This window comes from Struthio camelus, chromosome 14, assembly GCF_040807025.1.
Source record: "Struthio camelus isolate bStrCam1 chromosome 14, bStrCam1.hap1, whole genome shotgun sequence".
Lineage (NCBI taxonomy): Eukaryota > Metazoa > Chordata > Aves > Struthioniformes > Struthionidae > Struthio > Struthio camelus.
In genome coordinates, this window is record NC_090955.1 from 13,106,541 (window position 1) to 13,131,391 (window position 24,851).

General features: G+C 43.1%; 1 long non-coding RNA gene across 1 annotated transcript; it reads right to left on the reverse strand.

Annotated features, from left to right (window-relative positions):
* Nucleotides 1–251: 251 nt before the first annotated feature.
* On the reverse strand, nucleotides 252–24,696 carry LOC138060951 (uncharacterized). Its single transcript, XR_011134464.1, has 8 exons — nucleotides 24,419–24,696; nucleotides 12,502–12,570; nucleotides 12,122–12,387; nucleotides 8,199–8,277; nucleotides 7,680–7,804; nucleotides 6,731–6,915; nucleotides 5,229–5,393; nucleotides 252–470 (listed from the first exon to the last, which is right to left on the reverse strand). It is a non-coding gene; the product is annotated as an uncharacterized lncRNA (long non-coding RNA).
* Between the last annotated feature and the right edge of the window lie 155 nt (nucleotides 24,697–24,851).

The window sequence follows — 24,851 nt, forward strand, 5'->3', positions numbered from 1 at the left end:
AGACAGGGAGCTTTTGGAGCGAGTCCAGTAAAGGGCTACTAAGATAATTAAAGGACTGCAGCATCTCTCATATGAGGAAAGGCTGAGGGAGCTGGGATTGTTCAGCCTGGAGAAGAGACAGCTTGGGGGGATCTGATCAATGTATATAAGTATCTGAAGGGAAGGTGTCAAGAGGATGGGGCTAGACTCTTCTCAGTGGTGCCCAACAATAGGATGAGAGGCAACGGGCACAAATCGAAACACAGGCAGTTCCATCTGAACATAAGGAAAAACTTCTTTACTGTGAGGGTGACAGAGCACTGAAACACGTTGCCCAGAGAGGTTGTGGAGTCTCCTTCCCTGGAGATATTCAAAACATGCCTGGACACGACACATTCCTGGGAAATACGTTCTAGGAGATCTTGCTTGAGCGGGAGGGTTGGACTAGATGATCTCCAGAGGTCCCTTCCAACCTCAACCATTCTGTGATTCTGTGACGACAAAAACAGTGAGGTACTAGGTGAGGATGTTGACTAAACATGTAGAGCACAGCTAAGAAAATAAACTGTTGCTCCAGCCAGATTCTCATGCTGTCTACAGCACAGAAGCTTCAGTAGGGGCTTACCAAAAAATATTTAAAGGGAAAGTGCGTTATTGCAATCTGACTGCATTTTTAAAGAATGATCCTAAACGCCTCCTAAAAGCCAAAGGGATCCAGAACTTGGGTGGTTCAACTTGCTCCACTTCCACAGGCTTCCTGCAAGAGGCTAAATTATCTAGCAGGAAGGGAGAGATAGGTCCCTTTTACTATCATTTCCCTTTTATTCTTTCCTATTAAGAAGAAAGTTTTTCAAGTAATGACTGTTTCTTAGTATTAGCATGTGCAACAACTAAATGTAGCCCTTATACGCTACCATGCTTGAAATTAGAAAGTAAAAATTTCTAGTATCTTCTAAATGCAGCAGAAGGTAATGCATTAGGAAAGGCAATGGCAGGCTGTAAATGTATGAACAAGCACTCACAGAAACCTTCAACTTTTCCCAAGCAGTTGGGACAGCACTGTTTTTTTTTGGTTTGTTTCTTTCTCTGTTTCCCTTTTTTTTAAACTTGACCTTTCTTGCTCCCTCTCTCCTAAGAAGCGGCCACGTTGACTCCAAGCAATATTTCAATCACAGAGGTAGGTCTTAAGCACAATACATTATTACAAAACTCCACTAAATCAGAGAATGCCATAAAACTTCAGATACAGCAGTTCTGATGCAATTGAACAGGAGAACACAATCCCTGCTACAGATGGACACACTGTCTGGGGGTTTCTCGCTGAAAGATGCACAGAGGAGAAAAAGGGAAAGGGGTTTTCAAAGAATAAGAGAGTAAAACAAAATTCAGCAAGTCAAGAGTTCAGTGGAAATACATTTCCATTCCCTCAAAAAGAAAAACTTTTTCTTAAGCAACCGACACCCTCACATACAATTTCAGACTCTCCTACACATAACTCTATAGGCAGTGAAAACACGTGCATATGTCACACCAAGGCATCACCATATGAGCTTATTTACCACTTAGCAATACACTGACAGGGCAGATCTCTTGCAGCTATTCCCCCTTCTGACTATGCGGCTGTTTACTCCTGTGCAAGCTGGAGTATATTGCAGTTCATGTTGAGGAGAACGGTAATTTCCATCATTGTTTTTGTTATTCTGGATGTTCATGCAAATCTTTGCTTAATCATCTGCTTGGCTTTTTAAGAGCAACATTCTCAATAACCACTTAATTTAATGATCAATTTTTTTTAGCAAATACCTTAATTACACATAGTTGCTCTAGGCCTCATCAACAATCAGGTGGTCTGAATTTCAAAAAAAAAAAAAAACAGATGAAAGCAGATGTAAGAGGAGCCTTGGATATTTATGTGAGCTGAATGGCAGCTTGGTTCCCCAGCTCCTGGACTCTTGGACACGGGAGGATTTTAGTGAGTGGCTCACACGTTCAGGAGGTGGCTCAGCCCCAAGCAGCCTCATCTGCCAGTGAGAGCAAAAGCCACCCACCTCCAGCCTCGGCAACTTGCGCGGGGCCGAGCCCAGAAATGGATTTCTGCTGGACATACAGCTGTGACAAAGCTACCCGCCTAGCCCAAAAAGCAGCTCAAACATCTCTTCTTTGGCAGAACAACCTTAATGAAACCCAACTAATTGCAGCCAAAGGAAGTCTCCTGCCGAACGCTGTTTCCCTGAGCCAGCAACAATGCCCAAGGACATCAACAAATCCCACCACAGAGATGTGCCAGGCACATTTGCAAAGCCACATGCATTCAGGGCACCAAACCAAGTGTCCTCCACAGGTCTGGCTTTCGTCCTCGGGATGGATTCCAATTTCATCTAAATTTCAGTGAAATACCACTGATTTCAATGGAGAACAGCCTGCTGAATGCCAATGTGCACAAACGCAGAAGAAACCCTTCCCTGCAATCACCCAGGGCATCTGAAACCAAGAGGCATCTTGGCAGGATACGTGAACGGTCTGATTTTGTCCCTTTTCAAGCAAGAATACATATGTATAGTGCTGCACCCTGGCTCAGGCTGTACAGGGATCTGCTCCACCTGATGAGCAATCAGTCCGCTGCTGGAACAAACACGTAATGACTGCTTTCAGTTGCTAATGCCACCGCTTCTTCTGGAACAATATAGAGGCCTGAACTGTGAATTCACATCTGGCCTTGCTGGAAATTAACTGGGAATTGAAGGTGATGTGCAATTAGCCTTTGGAAGAATCTTCACTAATTCACAATCAGGGAAGAGAACATGCGAGTCTGCAATGACTTTTCTGAGGGATTTTGTGTTGTGCCTGTAACCAGGTGCAGTTATTTTAGGGAAAGCAGGCTTTCCCTAAGAAGATGATCTTCTGTTTGGCTTCAGGTCTCTGAAAGAATTCAGAAATAACAATAGGCCAATCGCATGTTGGTCTTCATTTACATAGCAAAATGTGATTTGGCTGCAGTTTCCCCCTTCATGCACTCAATTTCCATGAATGTTACCGAGATTAAGCCTTCATGTTTATCTTTTGCCATTCTCATTGAAAATTGGCACTGATATTCAGATGCTTGTTTGATTCTTGAAGTTTTACAATTTCTCCTGATTTTGCTAAACCTCACCAACCAGTTTAAAATTTAAAAATTTAATCAAAAAATAATTATCCAACATTTAGATTACTACAATTTCTTAAAGGGGGTCTCTCTTTTTTTTTTTTTTTTTTTTTACTGTTAAAATCACCAATAAAATAAACTCTTTTTTCAGCCAGTCTAACTACATATCTTTTCCTGGGCAGGAAATACTAATCATGAACATCTGAGAGAATCAGTAAAATCTTAGCTCCAGTCAAATGAGCATGGAAGTATGATACCTCCATACTTTTACAGCAAGCAAAAAGTCAAAGCAAAACAGGAAGGAAAAGGGCCTAAACTTTCCTTAGTATTATCGGCTATTCATAAATAAAAGCTGTAAATCACTGTTCTCGGACAAGAAAGAGAGGTGTCTCTGGGCCACACTGCCTCCTGGCTTTGCAGGGGCTGAGTGCGTGGTATCCACTGCTCCTGCCTCAAGGCTGCATTTAGTGGCACAATCTGGCTCCTAAAAACTGTTGTGAATTAGCTCCCCAACTCACCCAGGGCTTGCAGTCCTTCGTGGCCGCTCCTCACAATATTACTGGAAGGGCTGAGGGGGAAAGGATAGGGACAGAAAAGAAAAAAAACCCTCTCATTCATATTTTAATAAGTATTTTGAATCTGCTGACTCATTTTGCAGTTTGCTTGCAGAAAACCCAAAATTAAGTTACTAGAGAATAATGACCATTAAATGATGGAGACTGCTTTATTTGTCTGAGCCTTAGCAACAGTGATTTCACTTGCCTGTTGCCATAACAACTACAGGATGCACATCAAGGTCACTAAGCCCACTTTACTTCTTGCCTGTAGCTATGTCTCTGATGGCTTACATACCTCATTTTTATTGTAGATTCATACAGGATGACTAGGAAGAAAAGGTACTTTTTCATTGCATGAGTAAATAAGCACACAAAGATGAACGTTTCTCAAGGTGCAGAAAAATCGGCAAAAGGCCAGGCATTTATGGGGTACGTCCATTCCCTTCTTAATGGGAAAACATCTCTCGAGCAAACAAATAAGGGCCAAAACACTCCATGTGCAAGGAGTCAAATCAGCAGTTGGTTTTCCCCTATAAAGATGATTTCCTGAACAGATGTGGTTAGGGCTGCAAGCTTCTTGATTTCCAGGAGAACCTCTCAGCCCAACCTGGGAGTTCAGCACTGGAATGTGAAAGTCCCTGAAATGCCACCTCAGATATTGAAGAGGTCCAATCTTAGTGTGTAAATAGGCATAGCTCCCATGGAAACACCCCATTTAGTGTTTCACTAGGAAGCTGTGGTGTGTGGCTGTTCCGTGGGACGCACTGGCCTGCAGTAAGTTGGAAGCGGATACCAGGAGAGGAGCTGCTAAGACAGCTGGCTGATGGACTACAAAGCCCCAGAGCAGTCAGGAGATCGTTTGTAACATCATTTTCCTTAGATATTTCTTTCAAAAATTTTAATGGATGCAATTTTTACTCCAGAATATTTACACCATGCATCCATCGTTTTCATTGTATATCAGGGTTATGAAACATTTTTTTTTTTTTTTAAATACAAGTGAACTTCATCCATTTGTCTCGTAAGTCAACTAGAGTCACTTCCAAAGGAAATTCTAAGCTCCTACATTACCAGAGCATTTTTTCTGCCAAGTGGAAGGAGAGAAAAGAATTATTCTCTCTGAACAGTATAAATAACTTTGCCACCTCTTCTTAGAGTTAGTTGATTTCAGCAGCTAGCGAATGAAAAATTTTGCTGTTTAATCTGCCAGCTTTACACCAGAATCACCAGCAAAAAAGACAAAATGTCCAGAACTGCAAGAGGATTTATGAGGCACTAAATACTTTTGTGAATCAGGGCTGAAATGTAATTTTATATATGCACATGTAGCAGTTGGCTATAGGACAAGATAGACAGATAGATACACACACACACACACACACACAAATATGTATACATATACATATGTATACGTATGTATATAACTACAGCTGGACCAAAAATAGCAAATTTCAATTTAGAAATAAAATGCTCCTGAGAAAAGTGAATTTTTCAGAGTTTGAAAATATCAATAGAAAGGTAAGAAAAGACAATCTGAGAGGTTTGCTAACCTTTTCCTTTATTGCTTTATCATTTATAGTAGATCCTGGTAGGTTCTTCTGAGATTCTGGCCCAGTTCACCCAGCATTGTCGAAAATTTTGTTAGATAAGACAGCAGTACTTTTTTCCATGCAGGAAACAGAAGAAAAGCAATCGCTGAAGTTCATGCAAGATCACTAGGACAAGATGACAAAACATGGAATAGCTAAGATAGAGCCAGCCTCTCGGGGCAGCCTAAGGCAGCGCTGACACCAAACGACTTAACCAGTTTGTGTTGGGCAAGATGCGGCCCATGAAGCCAAGAGTGACTGCAGGTATTAAACGTGTGGTGCTTAATATCTTCTGCCTGAAAAGCTGAGATATAATTCCAGGAAATAGTACATTCAATTGCCGTGGATTCTGTTGCTTTCCACAGAGTATCTCCTGTTATTACTTCAATAACTGAAGAGGAAATCCTGTTAATTATAAGTTGCAAGGTTCTGCGAGTTGATAGCTGTGATATCACAGCTGCTAATAGCTTTGCACAGGCACAACGAGATAGGAGATAATGCATGTCATGGGAGATAACGCACGTCGTGATTTTCAATAGGAAATTAAATTGTTTGCCTAATTTTCCTCAGCGCCCCCCCGCCACAGGCCAAGAATATTACGCATCTTGCTTCTAAAAGCTCTTACAACATATATATCACTCCTACAATCAGCTGCCAATGTAGAATTAAGAATATATAGGTGCAGAGCATTGATTATCATCGCTTAAACTAGTAAAGGGTTAAACCTGAAGAAAATGAACTAGACAAGAAGTCAGTTCAGAAAGAAAGTAAAACAAGTAACTAAATGAAATCCTTATCTACTGGTGTGAACTCTGATAGTCTGGTTTCTGCCATTAAAAAAATAGTCCCAGCAGCCCCGGCTTGCTTGCAACATCAATAAGCCTTTTTTTTAGACAATTGTTTAAAGCGCACAGTTTACATGACACTGAAAGTGCTAGTAAGGTTTTGAGATTCTTTTTGGAATGAACTTCCTCAAATGGTGGATATTAGAAAACTTTAACAACCAAGTGCACCTCCACTACTGCACGTGAAGGTAACCGGTCATCTCGTGCAAACCAACTGAAGCCAGAGTATTTTAGTGTCTTCATGATTTTAAATGACAATCAAGGATTTCACATCTTCACATCGCTTATTGCCTCTGACACACGCAGCTTGTTAGCCCGCTTTGGGTCACAAGTCTACAGAGCAGTGCTGAGTTACAGGGGTCAAGAGGGTTTGCTTCCTTCTCATCCGTACATTACGTATAGCATTTACACAATATATGTACCAGGGCAGAGAGGGGCGTTATAGAAACAGAGGTGGTGCCTCCTCCCCCAGGAGAGCGTGGGCTAATGGGATAGACATGGCCCGAGAACGCAGTGAGCCTCTGGGCTTACTGATGATGAGCAGGACAGGGAGAGAAGGTGGGGACAGGCTCAGTCCTGCGGCTGCTGATGTGCACAGCTGCAAACACCGGGCTGTACCTGCAAGACGTGGCAGCATGGGGCACAGTTGTGACTGACTGGTCATTCTTCATCCGAACCCTGAAGGTTGCCGTAGAGAAATAAAGTACTTCGTGCAGTGAAGGGAAATTCCTCAGGGAAGAGGAAAAAATGAAATGATTGCGAAAAGCCAAATCTTGGCCACTGTGACCAACACAGGAATTTTCCTGGAGGAAGAGAAGAAAAGGAAAAAATGAAATACAAACAAGTTATGGGCCAAAGATGCAGAGCAAGCGAATGAAACATCTGCTCTCAGGGGTGACAGCAGGGCTGGCAATCCAAGCGAGGGGCATGGAAGATACCAGAGCAGGCTCCACTGCTGGCAGATAAGCTCAGCATCCCAGCAAAAAAACGGGGCCACCCCTGAAACTGCTGGACAAGTTAGATTTGTTGCTTCAGGCACCCTGGGCTCTCATCTTGAAAAACAACTTTTAAATTCAGTATAGAGGGCTGGGGTGGGGGAAAATCTTTTGTTCTCCTTAAACTAGCATTTTTTATCTTCTGTTTAAGCAGAGCCTGTTGGGGCGGTTGACAGCGACCAGGAATTTCAGGGCAGCACTTTGCACCATCACCCCAGTCAAATGAGCAATAGCAAGCCCCCACTGTGCTGCACACTCAGCAGTCAGCATAGTGAGGTTACATTGGCGGGGACTCATGAGTCTAGGTAGCCCAGTACCGCCTACGTCGACATGGAGTCTCTAGAGAGAAAAGCTTTCATTTTAATTAGCTCAGGTCCAACCTTGCAGAAGTTTCATAGCCCCAGCTTTCTATAAGACTCCAAGATTAACAGTGAAATAAGAAGAGATTTGACCTGGAAAAAAGTTCCAACTCAGCCAAAAATTATCTCTTTTTTCCCCTTCATTTTTAGCAAATATAGTGAAGATCGGCAATATAGGTACAACTTTGCCCAGAAGCATTAGCTATTACTCACCCTATTATCGTTAGTCATCTAAGATACCATTTTTTAAAGATCTCAGATAGATCCATTTGGTCGTAACACTAGAGTCTTAAAGGAGTTCTTGGTGCAATAAAACAGGCTCCAGTGTTTCAGGGAACCTGAGAGAAAAGGCATGGTGAACCAACAGAGAACAGCTGGCAGTTCAGATGCAACCTGGGCTGCCTATCTCAGTTTTCCCTTCATAATTAGGGATAAAAGACACCAGTTCCTTTTGCTAAGTGCTTCAAGAGCTAGATAGTTAAGGCCCAACATGCATATTATTTTCACTCTTGACATGCCACTTCAGACTTGTGTCTCCAAGAACAGTCAAGTCCTGGTAGCATTACCGTGGGCTGAGCTGGTCCCTCACCTTCAGAGCCACTCATAGAAGGGCTGTTTTATGAGTGGTGGGTGATGGGCCGAGAAGTCCCAGGGGCTGGCAGTCCCTTCCCTCCCATGGACACAGCCCCCAGTAGTGTCACTCCTTCATCAGCAAGCCACTTGGATACAGACCTTCCGCAGTACACCCCGCTCCTCCAAAAGGAAGAATAGCCCCCAGGTCTCAGAGTTGTTATTGGATGCTAGCTGCCTGCTGGAGGAAAAAAAAAAAAGAGTTAATATATAGGATGAGTAGCAACCTGGAGTTGAAAAGCAGCTGTGAAATGATCTGCTCCCTTGGTGGCCAATTCAAAATGCAGCCGCACAGCCTCCATCTTCACTGCTGCACAGCTGCCATAGATAAAAGCATGAGATGTTATACCCTGAACTAAAGAAAAACAGTGCTCTAGCTATAGAGTGGAGGGGGGAGTTCGTATCATCTGTTTGCTGGGAGAGGGAGGAACTTGAGATAGTTAAGTTATATATTCACTGGCTAACACCCAGTTCTGTCCTACCATGAGTGCTCCTGTGCCACAGAGACTTGGACCCTGACTTCCAGCTAGGGCTGAATTTCCCTTTGCAGATGTATTTGAAGACCTGACTTACAGTTGTTCTTGTGGGATCAGCCAGCTGCTGGCTAGCAGTCCACTTGACAGCTAAGTGTCTCTGTGGTTAGAAGTAGGTTTCTCTGGTGGACGTTTCCCATATGTTAGATGAGTGCGCACACTTACTTATCACACAGCAGTTCTTAAAGCAGGTTCTAAGATTTTTGTCCCTGTCCTTGCAAATCAAGGCTGATTAACTGAAAGACAGAATGAGGCTCTGAGGAAGGAAAGGAATTAATCTTATCAATTATTTGAATAGGGTAGAACCCAGTGACATCAGCAGCTAATGAAGTAAATCTAAATTAAGCCACTGCCTGGCAAATCTTTTATAAAAGGGAGAACATCTGGCATTCGATAGTTAGACTAATCAAGTCTCCAATTAATCTCTGCAAAGTAGCATGCCTCCCAATTGTTCTGTGTGGGACCATTTCTTCCATCCTGACCACCGGTATAGAAAATAGCTTGTTGAATGAGCCGCTGCAGAAATTTTCTTGTCATGAAGAACTCATTAGGTCAGCAATAAAGTGATTTATCAAAGACTTGGATTGCAGCCATCAGCTTCACTTGTACAAGAGTCGGTTGCAATGCTTCAAGCAAAGGCTTACAAATTACCATCATAATCTTATAAGTATGCCTCATCTACACCAGCCAGTTCCTGACCACTGAAGTGAAGACCAAGAAATACAATCCATCTTGACCTCTATTACATGCTGTCAGCCATCCAGATGTGATGCAATGGGTTAAGCAGATATTAATATTTCTGAACGGTGATGAAAGAGAGTTTATATTCTGGAAGAGATGCTGGAAGCAATGTAAGATTGCTTTATATAATCTTAACTTCTTCTGAGCCACTCATTACAAGCTTCCTTTGCTTGATCACACAAGCCCTTTTGCAGGACGTGCTGAGCACTTTGCAGGGGTGGACGGTCTATCAGGGTATATCAGTGACCAGGGTAGCCTTACACAGCAGCTGACCTAATATAATCCAGCACGTGTTTATTGGTATTTTTCAAGTTCCCTCAGGTTGAAAACTACCTTTTCCAAGTCCATCAGAGCTGTATTTCTGCACTAACCCTGTTCTCTCTGGGTGTCTAAGCAAGGAGAGTGGAGAGAAAAAGGGGAAGTGAGGGAGAGGAGGATTTCACTGAATAAGTCTGGAACACAGGGTCAAGTTCATCAGCTTTTTCAGCCCATCACAGGTACAACTGATTTTTCCTTGCAAGGTAGATTTAATTTTCTTAACGCAGCCACTTTTCAGGCAAGAAGAAAACCCATTGCTATGCACAGCTTCAGTCAACTTCAACAAACTTTATCTGACTCAAACTCATGCCCACACAAACACACTGTTTTTAATTTTCCATCTGCTGCTCTGCTTCTGATCCTTTTCCACCATTAGTTGAGTCTTGCTGTCTCTCCTCGCTCCCTTTTTCTCTTTTCCATCAGTTTTTCCCACTGGAATTTTTTTTTGCCCCTTCCACCAACATGCTCCTTTCCCTTAGGACATGAATTCAGTTACATCAGCATTGAACTTTCAAACATGTAATGTTCAAGTGGATTCAAAATTAGTCAAAACAAGCTCATCCATCAATAGCTTTTAATGTCAAGAGCTCTGAGGGCAGGGGTGGGGGTGGCGAGGAAGGCCACAGTGCATATTCAGGGAACAATGAAAATGTTGTCAAAGAGCAATTAAGTGTGCTCCTGTGACAGGTTGGCACTGCAGTTTTTCTAAGGTGAGAGAAGTCATAAAACATTTACAGCTCACCCAGCACCAGCAACATAAAGAACCTTCTATACACAGCACACATTTGGCAATCAGTGAAGGCCTTAACCTGTCTTGAGCCAACTGGTAATTGCACTTTTCAATAACATTAATCACCTTTTATCATGAATTTTCAAATTGCTGAGTCAAATGTTGTATTCTCTATTGCTAGGCAGCCCTCTTTGTTCCTCTCTGAGCATTAATTAAGTGGACAGATGGAATTTGTTATCATTTATTTGAGCCACAAGACATAAACATAAATCAAAGAACTTTCTTTCTGATATTAGTCTAAAGTGATTTGCAACTCTCAAAACATCCGTAAGAAATATGATCAGAACACTATTTTTAAGAGTTTAATCACAGTCAAAACCCCATTCTAGGCAGAAGAACATACACTCCTCTCATATTCATGACTATTAAAGTTATAGCCATGTATACTGGATACAGTACTTCAATGTTAAATTCTGGCAGGATTCAGCTGCTGCAGTCCTAGCTGGTAAAAAAGTCAGGGGCTGAACTCTAAGGAGTGGTGAATTGAAAGAAAACAGCTGAAGAGGCTGCTTAGCAAACAGCATGTATTTCCACTAAGACCTGAGCATACTGGGTAAGATTTCTATAAGGTGAGGAATATGGCTTTAAGCTAGATGTAAAAATGGAAATAAAAAAGAAACATAAAGAATTGAATATCTGAAGACTAATGAGTGAGCTAATGCTCCCTGCATAGCTGAAGGGTTGAGTATGTTATTGACTGAGCAGAGGGAATTTTTGGACAACATGGGAAATCAAAGACGTGTCAGAGAGCTGGAGAACTAGCACTGTTCTGCATCCTCTCCCTTCCAAACGAGTGGAGTGAAGCAGAGATTTAGCAGTAGAGAAGTGTTCATGCCTTGAGTACTGGGAAAAATCTCTTTGTGTAAGGGTCTGTGGACAAAACACACCAAATGAAAGACTAAGAGCCAATTCCTGAGTGCAGTGCCTATCTGTGCCGGCACAGCCACGCTTACTCTTCTGATAAGACCCCCCAGAGGACAGAAAAGCTGCAAATTGACTGCTCACCACTCTCTGGAGAAAGACAGTTAGTTGTAGATAGAAGGCAGGAACACAGCAGCTGATCTTGCCCATTGAACAATGCAAGGCAGATGAAGCAAAAGGCATTCTTCCGCATTGGTGGAAGAAGATATCAAACCGTAAGCCTGCTAGATCCACAGTTTGGTCCTTAGTCAGCTCATGAAACATCAACAGAGAGTTTGGCTACACCCACCACCTCCCAAGCACCGAAAATGAAAGGAAAACCTCTTGTTAATGCCTTTTCAGGGTGAAAACCAAGGAAATAATTTTGGCCTTACTTCACTGTGGCACAAGAGTTATATGACGCCAGAGAAGTCACACAAATGTCTCTGGTGGAGCTAGGACTAAAGGCCACAGCTCCTGAGTCTTGCTTCAATGGCACAACCGCAGCCCCAACCATTCATCGACACACCGAAGCTAGGGACAGGCCATCTAATTTTACCTCCCCTTCTATTCTTCTCTCTAGCTCTTCTGCAAATACTGATTAAGTCGGTACTGTTCACATACGGTTGCTCTGTCCTTCCAACAGCTTGCTGTGGGAAATTTCCGAATTGTTTTATTAAACCATCTCCTACACATTTACCTAGTAGAGACTTAATAAAGATACGAAATTTAAAACACATTACCTTTATCTGCAATTATCTCATTATAGAAGCGGGCAAGTGCTGCAGAGGCAGTCATCATATTTTTATAGCATGGTTACTTTAGACAAAAGTTACAGAGAGGCAAGTTTCCCATCTGCGGAGAGATAAAGAGGATCCTTTCAAGCTTTGACCAGTTTGTGACAGGAGGTCAAATGGAGGTATTCATAGGCTGAAGTTAAAGTTCCCAGGCGACCTAGTTTTGTCTCCAAGAAGCTGGTCTTTTCCTTTATTGTTGCTGCCTTTGTTACCTGTAGAAGATTACTGAATAGGTGTTCTGTGTTTTTTGTCTCTCAGCCAAGATTCATCTTCTTCCAAGACAAGCAGACAACCAAATGAAATGAAAGGGCATTTGCTGGTCTCACCTCTTCATGGAGTACTTGTCCACCTTCTCTCCCCTCTCCAAATGGTAGAAGTAAAAAGCAGCTTTTATCCTGTAATACAGATGAGAAATGTACCCATATCACATGTCTTAGGTGAAACTGATAGATCAGTTCGGGGAAGGCAGAGGGAAATATAGGAGATACAGACTGAAAAGAAGAGCATGGACGCTAGACTTCCATTAGCTAGGCAGATGAGTGTAGTGAGAAATCAGGTAAGAGCTATCCAGTCCATTTCCCCTCCGCTACAGGTGGACATGAAGCCATTTAGGCCAAAAATCAGTCCTAAACCTTTTTACATGCATATTGCAAGCCACTGATTTCCCATACCACAGTGGAGTTTTCTAGGCACCAAGCTGCAGGGGAGTAAAAATGAAAGCTCAACTGTTGTGAGGACTTACTGGGCCTCCCTGGTTCTCTTGCAGAGCTGGGATACCATGTTCAAAAGCCCCTGACTCTGCTCTTTCTCCTAGGCCTTACTGAGGGGCACAGGATCCTTTGAAGCACGTAGACCGAGATTTACTTCTTGCTTCGGCTTCCAGGCTCGTTTTTGTTTCACAGTTATCAAACCCTTTGAAAAATTTCTATTGGATATTGTGTTTTTCTTGTCCCTCCCACACACATAAAACCGGAATTTTACATTGCAAAGTATTTATTGCAGCCTTTCCCATGGAACGGAAGTCCCACTTCTGATCACCTCTCCCATTAAAGGCCTCCTCTAAAAGGGAGATGTCCTTGAACATCCTGTCTTGCTTAATGAGTACAGCGCTTTCCCTCATCTGCTATCGAAGCATATACATGAGCCAAAGGCTTGTGTCAACATGTTCCCGGCCTCCTTTCGCAATATGGAAATGACAGCGGTTGCTGCATACGAAACTGAAATCAAATGAATAAATGAATGTCAACAGACTGCGGGTAGAAGCACAGAGGTTACATAACAGAACGAACACAAGTGCACAGATGCGAAGACGCCAAATTGGGTGCTGAGTGGATTGTCAGGGCTTGTTTCTGAGGGATGCACCTAGTCATTTCACAAGCACAGCTGCCAGCCAATGAATCATTCCCAGTGAATTAAGAAACTGAAAAAAGCCCTCCACCCATCCAGTACTTGTGCAGAACACCTGGAGAGGATATTTTGTGACATCTCTAGGTAAATCTCATGGTGAATTATTATGGAATGGTTCCTTTTCCCTGCAGGAACGAAGTCTGAAGATATCCTGTAAAATCCTTACTACGTTAGTGTCACTAATACTCTCCAAAAATGATTATCAGCTGTACATTTGGCATTCATGTCATACCAAGGGCATGGCTACATGGATGAGGATCGACAATCGTAAGCTCTTCTATCCAAGCTCTGACCCAGCTGGATGCAAACAGATAGCCATGTTAGCAAAAAGCTAATTTATTCAAGAACCAAGGCCAAATATTTGTCACTGTATCGCTTTCTGCATTCCACTGCTTGCTCCTACCTATTGCTGTTTCAGAGGTCTTTCTTGCCTGCAAACCTTTCAGCATTTCAGCATCCTTTTATCTTCTTCACTTGCAGAGAAGAGATCTATACAAACCAACAGCTGCTTTAACAAACATGGCAACAGCTTCTTAAATAAACAGCACACTTCTGTGCTTTGTTCCCTCAAACAGAAACACTACTTCAGCTTCTTTGTGCCTCTTCCCCTCCAAAACTGCAGTGGCAGCAGCAAAGCAATCAACAAAAGAGTCAACAAAAGAGCAAAGCAGTATCACGTATGGCAGTATCACCTATGTTTCTTCCTGAACAAACACACAAATAACCTCCAGTTTGAGAAGGAAGAATGTGCAAACACTTAGAAGCTAATTCCCAAACCCAGCAAGACAAAGGCAGAGTTGAAAGACTCAAAACACCTGAGCAAGCAAAACAGTCTCTTATCCCTCACTAAAGCAAACAGAAAGACAAACCATATTCGCTTTTCAACCTGGCAAGCCAGCCATTATATATTGCCTGCTACAGCAAGGATGATTGTTCGTGTGCTCTCCACCTCAGCCTGAAATGCGCTTGGCAGATTCATAACTCTTTCAAGCTCTTCAAGATAAACACGCAACCGCTTAATAGAGAATTTCAATTAAAACACTCCTGGAAGCATTGAACCCACTGGTCCCCAGGCACAAGCAGTTCGAGCCTCACCCCAGGGACACAGCTTTGTGGGCCTGGTCCAAAACAGTCTGCAGTTCCTTGTGCTCTTGGCAGCCTCCTTCCCTCTGCAAGGACAGGGAGGAGCGTGGGTACCTGTGAGCCGTGACCACCTATAGCATCATCCGACGCTCCCACCCGCAGGCACAAGAGGATCGCAGCCAAGGGATATCTTGTGTCAGGTGTTAACTGTAGCCAGCAGCGCGTGCAATGGGGTGATCAAAAGTCTCGCTGCACCCTGACCTGGCCGGTGCTTTTGGCAGCCCATATGTCTTCTACTCTAAGTCAGGAGCTCAGGAGCTACCATGTAGCTCCTCACTTCCGGGCCGCAGGAGATGTACTCAAGCAAGCAGCCCATCACCAGAGACCTGGGAAAGGTGCCCCTTGGTCTAGAGCTGCTGCTTATAGCCATAGCCAGAGACTGCCAAAAACAGGGGAGAAGAGACTGTATTTAGGGAAATGCAAATGAGTTGATAGAGTCAAATCTTCATCCAAGTAATCCACTTTTAGGTGGTGGAAAAAGTGATGGCCTATGACTGTGCTTAGCATGCTGGAAATCCGAGGGGAACAGGGACCTGCATGTGTGTGTGCACGCATATGAAATAAACTGCAGCTGTCTTGTTTGAGACAGAAGCCAGTGCATGTGGGAGTGAGGGACTATTCAGGACTCACGTCTACTGCTGCCAAATGCATCTGCCCTTGTTTAAAAGGCAAAGGATAAGAAACTCTCCTGCAGCCTCTGTGGCAACCGTCACATTGGTTCTGAGCTGAACCACTCATCGCAGCTCGGTAGGGACACATTGAATTTTGCCTCCTCTTTGCAGTGATGCCTGCTTTTAGATGGCTATCACTTGGCTCACAGCTGGAAGGTTTCTAAGAGCTCAGCTCATGCCTGGCTGCTCTGCAGGGCACTGATCTGGAGAGCCGTGACAGTTTCCCCACCAGCTCGAGCTAGGAGTGCCACCTCCATCAGCGTCCTTGCCCTGCCCCAATTTACCCTGCTAATGGACTTGCTGAAGGGCTGCAGCTGGTAAAGGTCTCCCAGCCACATTGCCCACATGGTCTCTGCAGGGTCAGAGTCCCCACTGTGCTGGAGGCTCAGCAAAAGACTCCATCCAGCATGGTTATACTGATCAGTAGCTTGGCACCACCGAGCCCATTTCAACGACATACAGCACATCACGGATGGTTCAAATATCCTGAGTGAAATATTTTGCCTTTCATGAAGGATAATAGCTTCTGCAGCCTGTGAAGCATGGCAGATGTATTCCCACGTCCTTTACCAGTATTGACTGATATACTGCCCTCATTTCACTGCCCGACTTGGCCAAAAGGAAGAGAGATGCCTGAATCACTCTCATCTCACATGTTTACTTCCTCCTCCTCCCTCTATTCTACTATTGTTAAGATATCACGAAAATTCACCATTTTGTCCTGGGTGATAGGATTAAAAACAAACCAGAGTCTTCACACTGTTTAATTTTAGGTCCCTGAGCTCAGAGTTTAACACAAACACTGGGGAGAAAGAAATCCTCCAGATGGTGAATATAGCAACCTCATTTAGGTGCTGCTTTTTCCACCTCACCAGCCTCCTAACTGACGTGCTTGCTGTGAGGCAGTATTCATACTCCTCCCTCTGAAAACAAAAATGTCAATTTATTAACCATCAGAGAAAGGACAAAGAAAAAAGACAAAATTCCATCAAAATAATAAAAAATAAAAGAGCAGGTGCATTCTTACTAGCCTGGTACCCAAAGTCTGTATGCCTTCTGAATTTCTCTTACAATAAACACGAATCAAGGGGTGCTTTGGTTTTGGGAGTTTCTCAGGGGCATGCTGGGAGGTGGCCTCCTTCCCTATTGACTTCTTTTGTGTTTCTGAATAAAAAAAGAAACCTCTTACCTTGTCAATATTGACCCTGACTTGTTAAAGGTCCATTTGTCAGTGCTAATATATTGCTGCAGTATCAGCATATTCAGATTTACTTTTCCCAATAAAGAAGGGTTCATTTCAGAAATCTGAGGAGTTTTAGTTACTACTCTTTGGCCTGTTCTTTAAACTCTATTATATTACAAAAAAGCTGTAATTGGTGGCCTAGAGCAATATGCTGCACAACGCGGGTCGTAACCCAGGGCAGCTTTCCACATGGGGCTGCTGGTCAAGAGATGGACCAGTAACGCGGTGTGATGAGAAGCCAAGGAGCAATCAGTGACACACAGACAGCTCCCCCCTGACAGTGAGGCCAGTCCTAAACCCCCCTGAAAAGCCTCCCCACTGGGGGCCTCCAGCTCATGGGTTACACTGAAATTGGGCTGCCCCCATTTGGTGGCAGCTGCTTTGACTGTTGCTGAACTTGCTGCTCCCCTACCCAACTAATGGAAGTGAGACCTGGATGTGGAATTGCAACCTCTGTAGCATAAAGTCTAATGCTAACACACAGGCACGGAGCACCTCGCTTGGCCTTCAGTTCTCTGTGAGCAATGCTCTGGCTCAGGCTAAAAACGCCACTAAATTGTGGCAAGCATGAGCGTGGTCCTGTGCACGTTATTATCCAGGGAAGGATACCTGCTCCGTTTTCTCTTCAGTAAGGGCAGATGGGTTTCTGACAAGCTACTGTCTCTATTCGTACAAGCAGACTTTTAATTTACCCAGTGCAAATGTCCCTGCCCACCCATCTTGTCCCTCCCCATATGTGTCCTTCAGAAAGCCTTTGGCTGCACGAACAGCTCTCTTTCCAAAGCTGTGAACTCTGCCGCCATCCAGGACTCCTGCTTTTAGCATAAATACTGTTTACACAAAAGACCCTTCTGGTCGTTATTGGCAATGCCTCCAAGACTGTGCTTCTGCTCGTTCTCGCAGTGTCCGCAGGTGCCTGGTGCATGTTTTCTCCACCCCGTCCCCCTTATTATCCCGCTGCCTGCATAGAGTCGTTCGGATTTACACCACGGTCTGCCAAAGACAGATCAGGCTCTCAGATGCCCCCGGATATCTCATACCACCCCTGCAAATTGACAGCAGACAGAGAGCCCGCTCCAGGCGACTGTCACAGCCATAGCTTCAGCACAGGGCTGGTAGAGTCTGACCTAGTTTTAACCCTGCTAAATATTCAAAGAAAAAAAAAAAGTGTGTGGGGAAAAGCAGCCCAGGGTTTTCTCCGTTTTCTTGGTACGTCTCTGCTTCTTTAACATTCATGCTACACTGAAACATTTCCACTGCCAGGTCCTTTTAGGGGGTTATGAGACAGGAGAAATACCGTAACATTTGATGGGAGTTTTTGTTTGTTTGTTTTGTGTGTGTACAAGCTTGCAGAAAAGTGGAATTTTTGATAGGTTAAGATTTTAACAAAACTGAGGAAAATTCAAACCTTTTTTTGCTAGCTTTTGGGAGGAAATCTCTCTCCAGCTGTTTGCTTTTCCATTCTGCTTAGTTTTAGCAGTATTTTTTTTCTTACCTTAGTCATGGAGAGCTACATGCTACACTGACTATCATTCTGACAGGCCTTTTTTGTTTTGTTTTTAAGAAAAAGGACATTTGCGCACTTGGCTCTATCTATGTTTCCACATCTTCCTTTCCCTTAGCATTTCTGGTTCACTTCCAGCAAAGAAAACACTCTAACTTCAAGCTTCTCCTCCTAATTTTTTTTTAGACCATTTGTGTAGCACATAACTACTTCATTGCTATGGAAACACTATTTTATTTGAATCCTCTGAATGGCTCTGTATACCTGGGTTTTGGCACCTTAATTTCAATACAAAGTTGAGCTCTCCTACAGCAGAAGGTGCTTTATCAAGGGTATGTGCTGCACAGTGTTCTGGTTTGCTTCATGTAGCATTCATTTTGGGCCCTCTCTCAACCAGGATATTTGAGGGGCTAACGTGTCCCTGTGAGCCTGAGTACCCATCTGAGATTGAGCTATGAAATATGATGGCAGGACTGGGAATATTGCCCAGCATATGGACTGGAAGAATTTGTGACAAAAAGAAACAGAAACCCGCTGAATATTTGCTATGAGGCATCATGAGAGAGATGAGATGCTCTTCTCATCCAACACCCCCAGCTGAACAGCTATTCCCAGTGTAGATCGGATGTCCATCCAGGAGAACGTGATCGAGGTGCTCATTTAGAGCGCTGCTGTGCCTTACAGCAGAGCAAGCAAAGAAAAGCAGGAAAGACTCCACGAAGAAGAACTTCATGGAGGGGGAGCGGCCAATAACTAGATGCAAAGATAACACAGGCTTTGAACGTGCTCATGGTGCACAAGAGGCATTGCTACTTGGTAGCACAGGCAGAACAAGTGTCAGCCACGGAGATCCTTGTTGGAGCAGTTGGCAGAAGAGCCAAGGACAGGAAAATCATGAAAACAATTAATCAGTAGACTGCAACGTGTGTTGCTTCCGGCATAGGCTGAGATGATGCTAGTGGTTACTACTCCTATGAACACTCCTAGCCTCGTTCAGGAAGGCCGTTAATTAAATGACTATGTCCCCCTGACTTCAACAGAGCTCAGGCACATGCGGTTGTACTTCCTGACCAAGGCTTTTTTCTGAATCAGGATCTCTGTGATTACAGTTAACTAATTATTTGAAAAGCATTTTCATCTGGGCTCCAAGTAAGCAAACTGAATACAATTAATGTGGGTTTGGCAGGACTCCACACAAACAAAAGTTGCTCCGTTTTTGTGCTAAATTGGAAAATCAGTTTTTGCTAATAGCCTAATGTATGAAATCTGCTGGTGCAGCTGTTCACTGTTTTCCTCGGTTTTCCATTTTGCTATAAAAGTGTTGATACAATGTTGTTGTGATAAATGAAGCCCCAAATCTCTCAACATCCTGCCTTTAGTACGAGACCTTCTAGAAACCAGAAACTGAGGAAGAATGAATCGCTACGGCTTGCAGTAGAAGTTGATAGAGACAAAGAACATGCTGAAAATAAAGGAATCAGCTGTATGCCACTTTGCCAAAAGAGATGTAGTAAGACAATGACATAAATCATGAGGCGTTAGAAGCTATGGGAGACTTCAACTAGGAAGGCAAACTAGATAATACAAAGCAGAAAAAATATATGTATAAAAACATATACCAAAAACATTCATTTTGGAGAGAAGGGAAAATAAGCATACATCCACTTTTCATGAACGTCACAAGAGCAGTCTACCTTTGTCTTTACTCAGGACTTTGAACTGTACATTAGTTATGAAACTTGCTTGACTCCTCCCTCCAAACAGCTATCTTTAACGGATCATTTTTTGGCAATGAAACAGGGAGTAAAACAAGTCTAAACCTGAAGTCAGTGTGCATCTATTTTTGGCCTACTGAAGTAGAGTGCATCCTTTTTACAGAAGAATTTTTGAAGCAAAAAGCAGGAAACTGCATAGCTGTAACACAGATGTCAGTAATAGGATAAATATTTTGGAAATGCCATGAAGCTATGTCAGAAGAAGGATCTGTCTTTATTGAATCATAATTGGAATAAGGAGAATCAAGCTGATGAATGACATTCTTAGTAAGCAGAAGGAGATGAAGTTTTGCAATATATCGCAAGCAATGCAATAGCAGAAGCAATGGTCATAAATATTAATGTTAGTCATATACAGAGATTAATCTCTAAGATACACAGAATTTCAAGGTAAGATATTTGGGTCGGTGCAGTTTCATAGGGGATGGCAGGATCTGCCTTTCAGCAAAGGGAAGCAGCCCTCCTCACTTGGAGGTCTTTGTGAAGGAAAAACCATCTGGCCTCCCGCCCAGTCTGGCTCTGGCGAGCCCGAGGCATGGCACAGGCACTTTGGGCACATCGTGCACAATGGTGTGCCCACCAGTTAAGACCACAGGCTGCTAGAGTTAACAGTGGCGCAGCCACCCCCAAGCCCAGACACTGCAGCCTCAGGGAAGCAGCTGGAACAGGCCGGCTGATGGGAAAGCGATGGTGCCCACACCTCATGCAGGCTCATTCCAGGCTCCTGACACAAGCGCTAGATACTCAGACACGTGCGTGCATTGTCACGGTAAGCAGCTTGAAGCTTTTTAGAGCTTGCATATTTTTGCACCGTTACTGCACAATTAAGCTGAAGACTTACAGACCAAAGTCTCCAAAAGCATGAGGAACCTCAGTGCCAGTGAACTTTCAATCCTCTCAGCTGGGCAGGGAAAGGAGAAACCGACTGGGCCAATGTGCGCCCCAAAGCTTAGGAAGCTGCAGTTAGCAGTTCCTAGCTGCTAGATTCCAGCAGTTTCTTTTTTTCAGATACCTTTTTCAAAGTATCGAATCTCATATAAGTGATACTTTCCAAGGACCACTGAGGAACTGGTTTAGACATCTTTTCTGAGGTTCCAGGAAGAAGATTTTTTTCTGACATGCCCAGCATTTTGCCTAGAAACACCTGTCTCAACAAGTTATCTTTTCAAACAGAGAAGGGACCAGAGAAGGAAAACAGATGTCTGATGAAACCTCAACTGTGTAGTCACCTCAGAAGGAAAATAACAAGAAACATGACAAGAAACATATGCCATATATTTTTTTATGGTCCTTTCTTTCTGTTACTGGGTAGAGTTGTTGTTATTATGCTAACAACGTGCACTGGGATTCTCTTTAAACATCTCTAGGCATTCAGTAAATCATTTGGTAGAGTAGTGAATTTAGTATGCTCTAACCAGTGACTATGAGACCAGCCACATAAACCTTAAGATTTTCAGCTTTTATGTCACATCTAGAAACTTACAGGACATAATGTTTTGGTGCACCTTCTGAGAGTGATTCTCAGCTTTATTGGGCTTCACAGGACACCCTCCCCTCAGATCTCCATGCCTTTGGTTTGGGACCTCCACTTCCACTGAGGCACAGAAGCAGGACATGCTGATCATGTCTGGTGGCTCTGTTCTACAGCAGAAGAAACTGCCTAGTGTTCTTGGAAGTTAGCCCCATGCTACACAACTGCAGTTCAAAGGTTAGAAACACAAGGACTTTGTCAGCAGACTTGACACTTCAAAGCAATGGCAACAATTGTTGGATCAAACAGAGAGGAAAGAAGTTGCCGTGCGTCTCCAAAGCAAATTTGAGTCTCAGAAGCAAAAACAGGATCCAGAAGAATCTTACTGAGAACCAATGAGCAAAATCTGCTCGTTTATGTGGAACAAAAGTCTGAGTCCTCAAGAAACTCTCCAAGTTGCCTCCATATCCAATCAATATTTTCTCTAGCACATATGGAATGATCCTCTGCCAACTTACTCCCCCAGACATTCCTATTTCTGACTATCCTTAAAAAGCAGCAAGATAACCAATTTAAAGAATCTCATTCATACTTAGAGGAATCACCAGGTTTGGAGGAACAGTTTCACCATCTCCTGACTCAACAAATTACCATAGATAAGCTCTGCCATAGATACATCCAGACACATGCTCTTAGCTCACTGCAAATGTGACTTATGCTCAGCTGTCAATGACAGACAGAAAATCTGAAAACTGAAATTTCTGACAAGCACAAAGAAAAGGGAGAGGAAATTTAAGACTGGTCATAGATGATTTGGGGGTGGAGATGAAGCCTTGTCTACGAAAGCCAGGGAAACAAGGTGGCATTCCCTTTCCATACAAGCCCGACTCCTTCTTCGAGTAAGCACCAGCCAGCAGAGCTACTGCAAGTCACATCAGCTTAGGAATGGACCAGTTAACTTTGGCTCAGAGGCATGATGCCAGCTATTTGGACTTGCTTAAATATGACCAAAGAAAACATTCAGCTTCAGTGTTTCTCTGCAGACCATTTTCTGCTCTTCTCTCCCTCCTGCTGCAGCAAACCTCCTCAAAAGTTCCCTTTTAAGAAACCATATGCTACAAAATTAAAGCTAATGAGACTCCTTCAGGAGGTGAAACAGCTGCCATTTAGACTTCAGCAACATCAAATGGAGGACTTTCAATTCACATGCTGACAATGAAGATTTGCTGAGGAGAACAGCCCTGCTTGCCTCCCCCGCGCCCTGCCCAGGCAGTCAGCAAAATAGATGGTGGGCGTACATCTCTGCTGCTTCAATGAGGGCTCATCATTTTAGCTCACTTTTTCACTGAAACAGGTTTGTGCTGAGATATTTGACTTTGCTCTGAAGTGGAGGGATAAGCACACGTACTACTTTCTGCTGACTTGCCAGAGCTCATCTGTTGGCGTCTGAAGGCCCAACTATGCAAAGGTAGCAGGGCACTAAACTCTGCAGAAATATGGGGGTAAAAACTGCCTGAGCCTGACCTCATGCATAAACCCCCCTTGATTTAAACAGCATTTCTACCCTACTTGATAGCATGCACTCAGAGCCACTTAGCCACTGATGGGTCATTAATCAAGAATTCAGCCACTATTCTACAGACAACTTCCTATATTTTGATATACTTTGTTTGTTCGTTTTAGAAACAACCCTGCACTTAACACAATTCCATTCGGGACGGAGTATGTGTGCTGCTTCCCTCTCCTAGGCCCTGCAATATCAAGAAACATAATGATTTTAAATATTTTAGAAACTCTATGTCCACAGCAATAACTACATTTTAAAACTTTGATAGCTATTTATTATTTAAAGGAGCATTTTAAAGGTTAAATTTCGTATTGAGCAGCCTCTATGTTAATTGCCAAGAGTTCACGCGAGGATGCAGTTAGAGGACCTCTTCGGGGAATTTGAGAGGGAACACGATGTCCCACAAACGCAGATCCAAGTTTTTCCCACTGCGTTATACAGGTACAATACTCTCTTGCTGTGAGTTCATCACACTAAAGGGAGTATGGAAGAGGCAGTATAACTGCCTTAAATTCTGAAATGCAGCCTCTAACTTGAAGGAATATTTCAAGTGTTTGCCTGGCAGATTGTCACAGCATAGCCAAGACCAACCCCTGAATTTCTACAGGCATTGAACAGTAGCGCTCATGGCAGCACATATTTTATACTCTTCTCTATCCTGAGACCCCACAATTTTGTATTTGTATGACACTTTACAGCCTCTTCGTGGCATATCCAGGAAGTGATGCTGATGAAATAGCATCCCATCCAATACAGAAATGGGCATAATCTCAGACTCATGCTATTTACAACAAACGCTAAGTAAATTGGGATACTTTTTTTAGTTCCTACTCTTCTTTTTTAAAAATAAATCTTAAGAAAATGCAATTCCAAAGGCCTAACAGGCACAGGTTTACTGATAGCAGCAGCAGGTCATAAATGACATATTTTCCTAGTACTATTTATGGGAGCCAAATAACCTGAACATATTACGAGCCATTTATAATGTTCTTCAGCAGAACAGTCAGCCAAGAGACAGAGCTGAAAGTCTGTTGTAACTAAAGGTATCAGAGTGAGGAGGAGAACAGGATCTATAATTACTACTCTGGTAATAAAACAAGCAAAGTACAGCAGATGGCTTTAACACAAGACCACTATTAAATACAACACTGGCGCGAATGCCTAGGAATGAATATTCAAGCGCGGGATGAATTGAGTGAAAGTGGAAGGCAGCAAATATACCTCAGCTAACCTAGAAGTTACTTGTAACTGCAACAAATGGGTCACAGATAACATAATTCACCAAGCTGGTGAACAGCCCCTCTGCAGTCTACAGCCTCGGAGATTAGATACCAATCAACATAGACACAAATGACGGGACTGGGCATACCGATGGCACAGGATCCTGACCAGGTAACGTTACTAGAAAAAAGTTGTAAAGCTCAAAAAAAAAAATCTCAATTTGCAGAGCTTTTTCACTTACCACTTCATAAACGTTTCAGTTCTTCATCTCTAACACACTCTAATTCTTCTTTTTGGCAGCTCCACAGTTGTACAACATTGTTTAAAAGAAAAAAACATGAGGCAAGTTACAATCTTTTAAAAAGGGTTTCTTCTCATTTTTAGAAGTTCTGAAAAATTTAACTATTTTATGGTCAGACGTATAGCTGGAATTACTTAAAGTCAGTAAAGCTGCACCCTGGAACAGGCAGCTGCGACGCTCACACTGCAGAGTACGGGCTCCAGCTCTCAGTAGCTTTGGAAGCAGTAGAAAGGATGCCACCATTAAGAAGGCATTATGAATAACTTTTTTGCCAATTTTCAGGGTATTTTAAATTGTTTCTGTAGCACATAATTTGCTATCAATTATGCAGTGTCTTCTTTAGCTTGAGACTCACTAATCAGCTGAGATCACT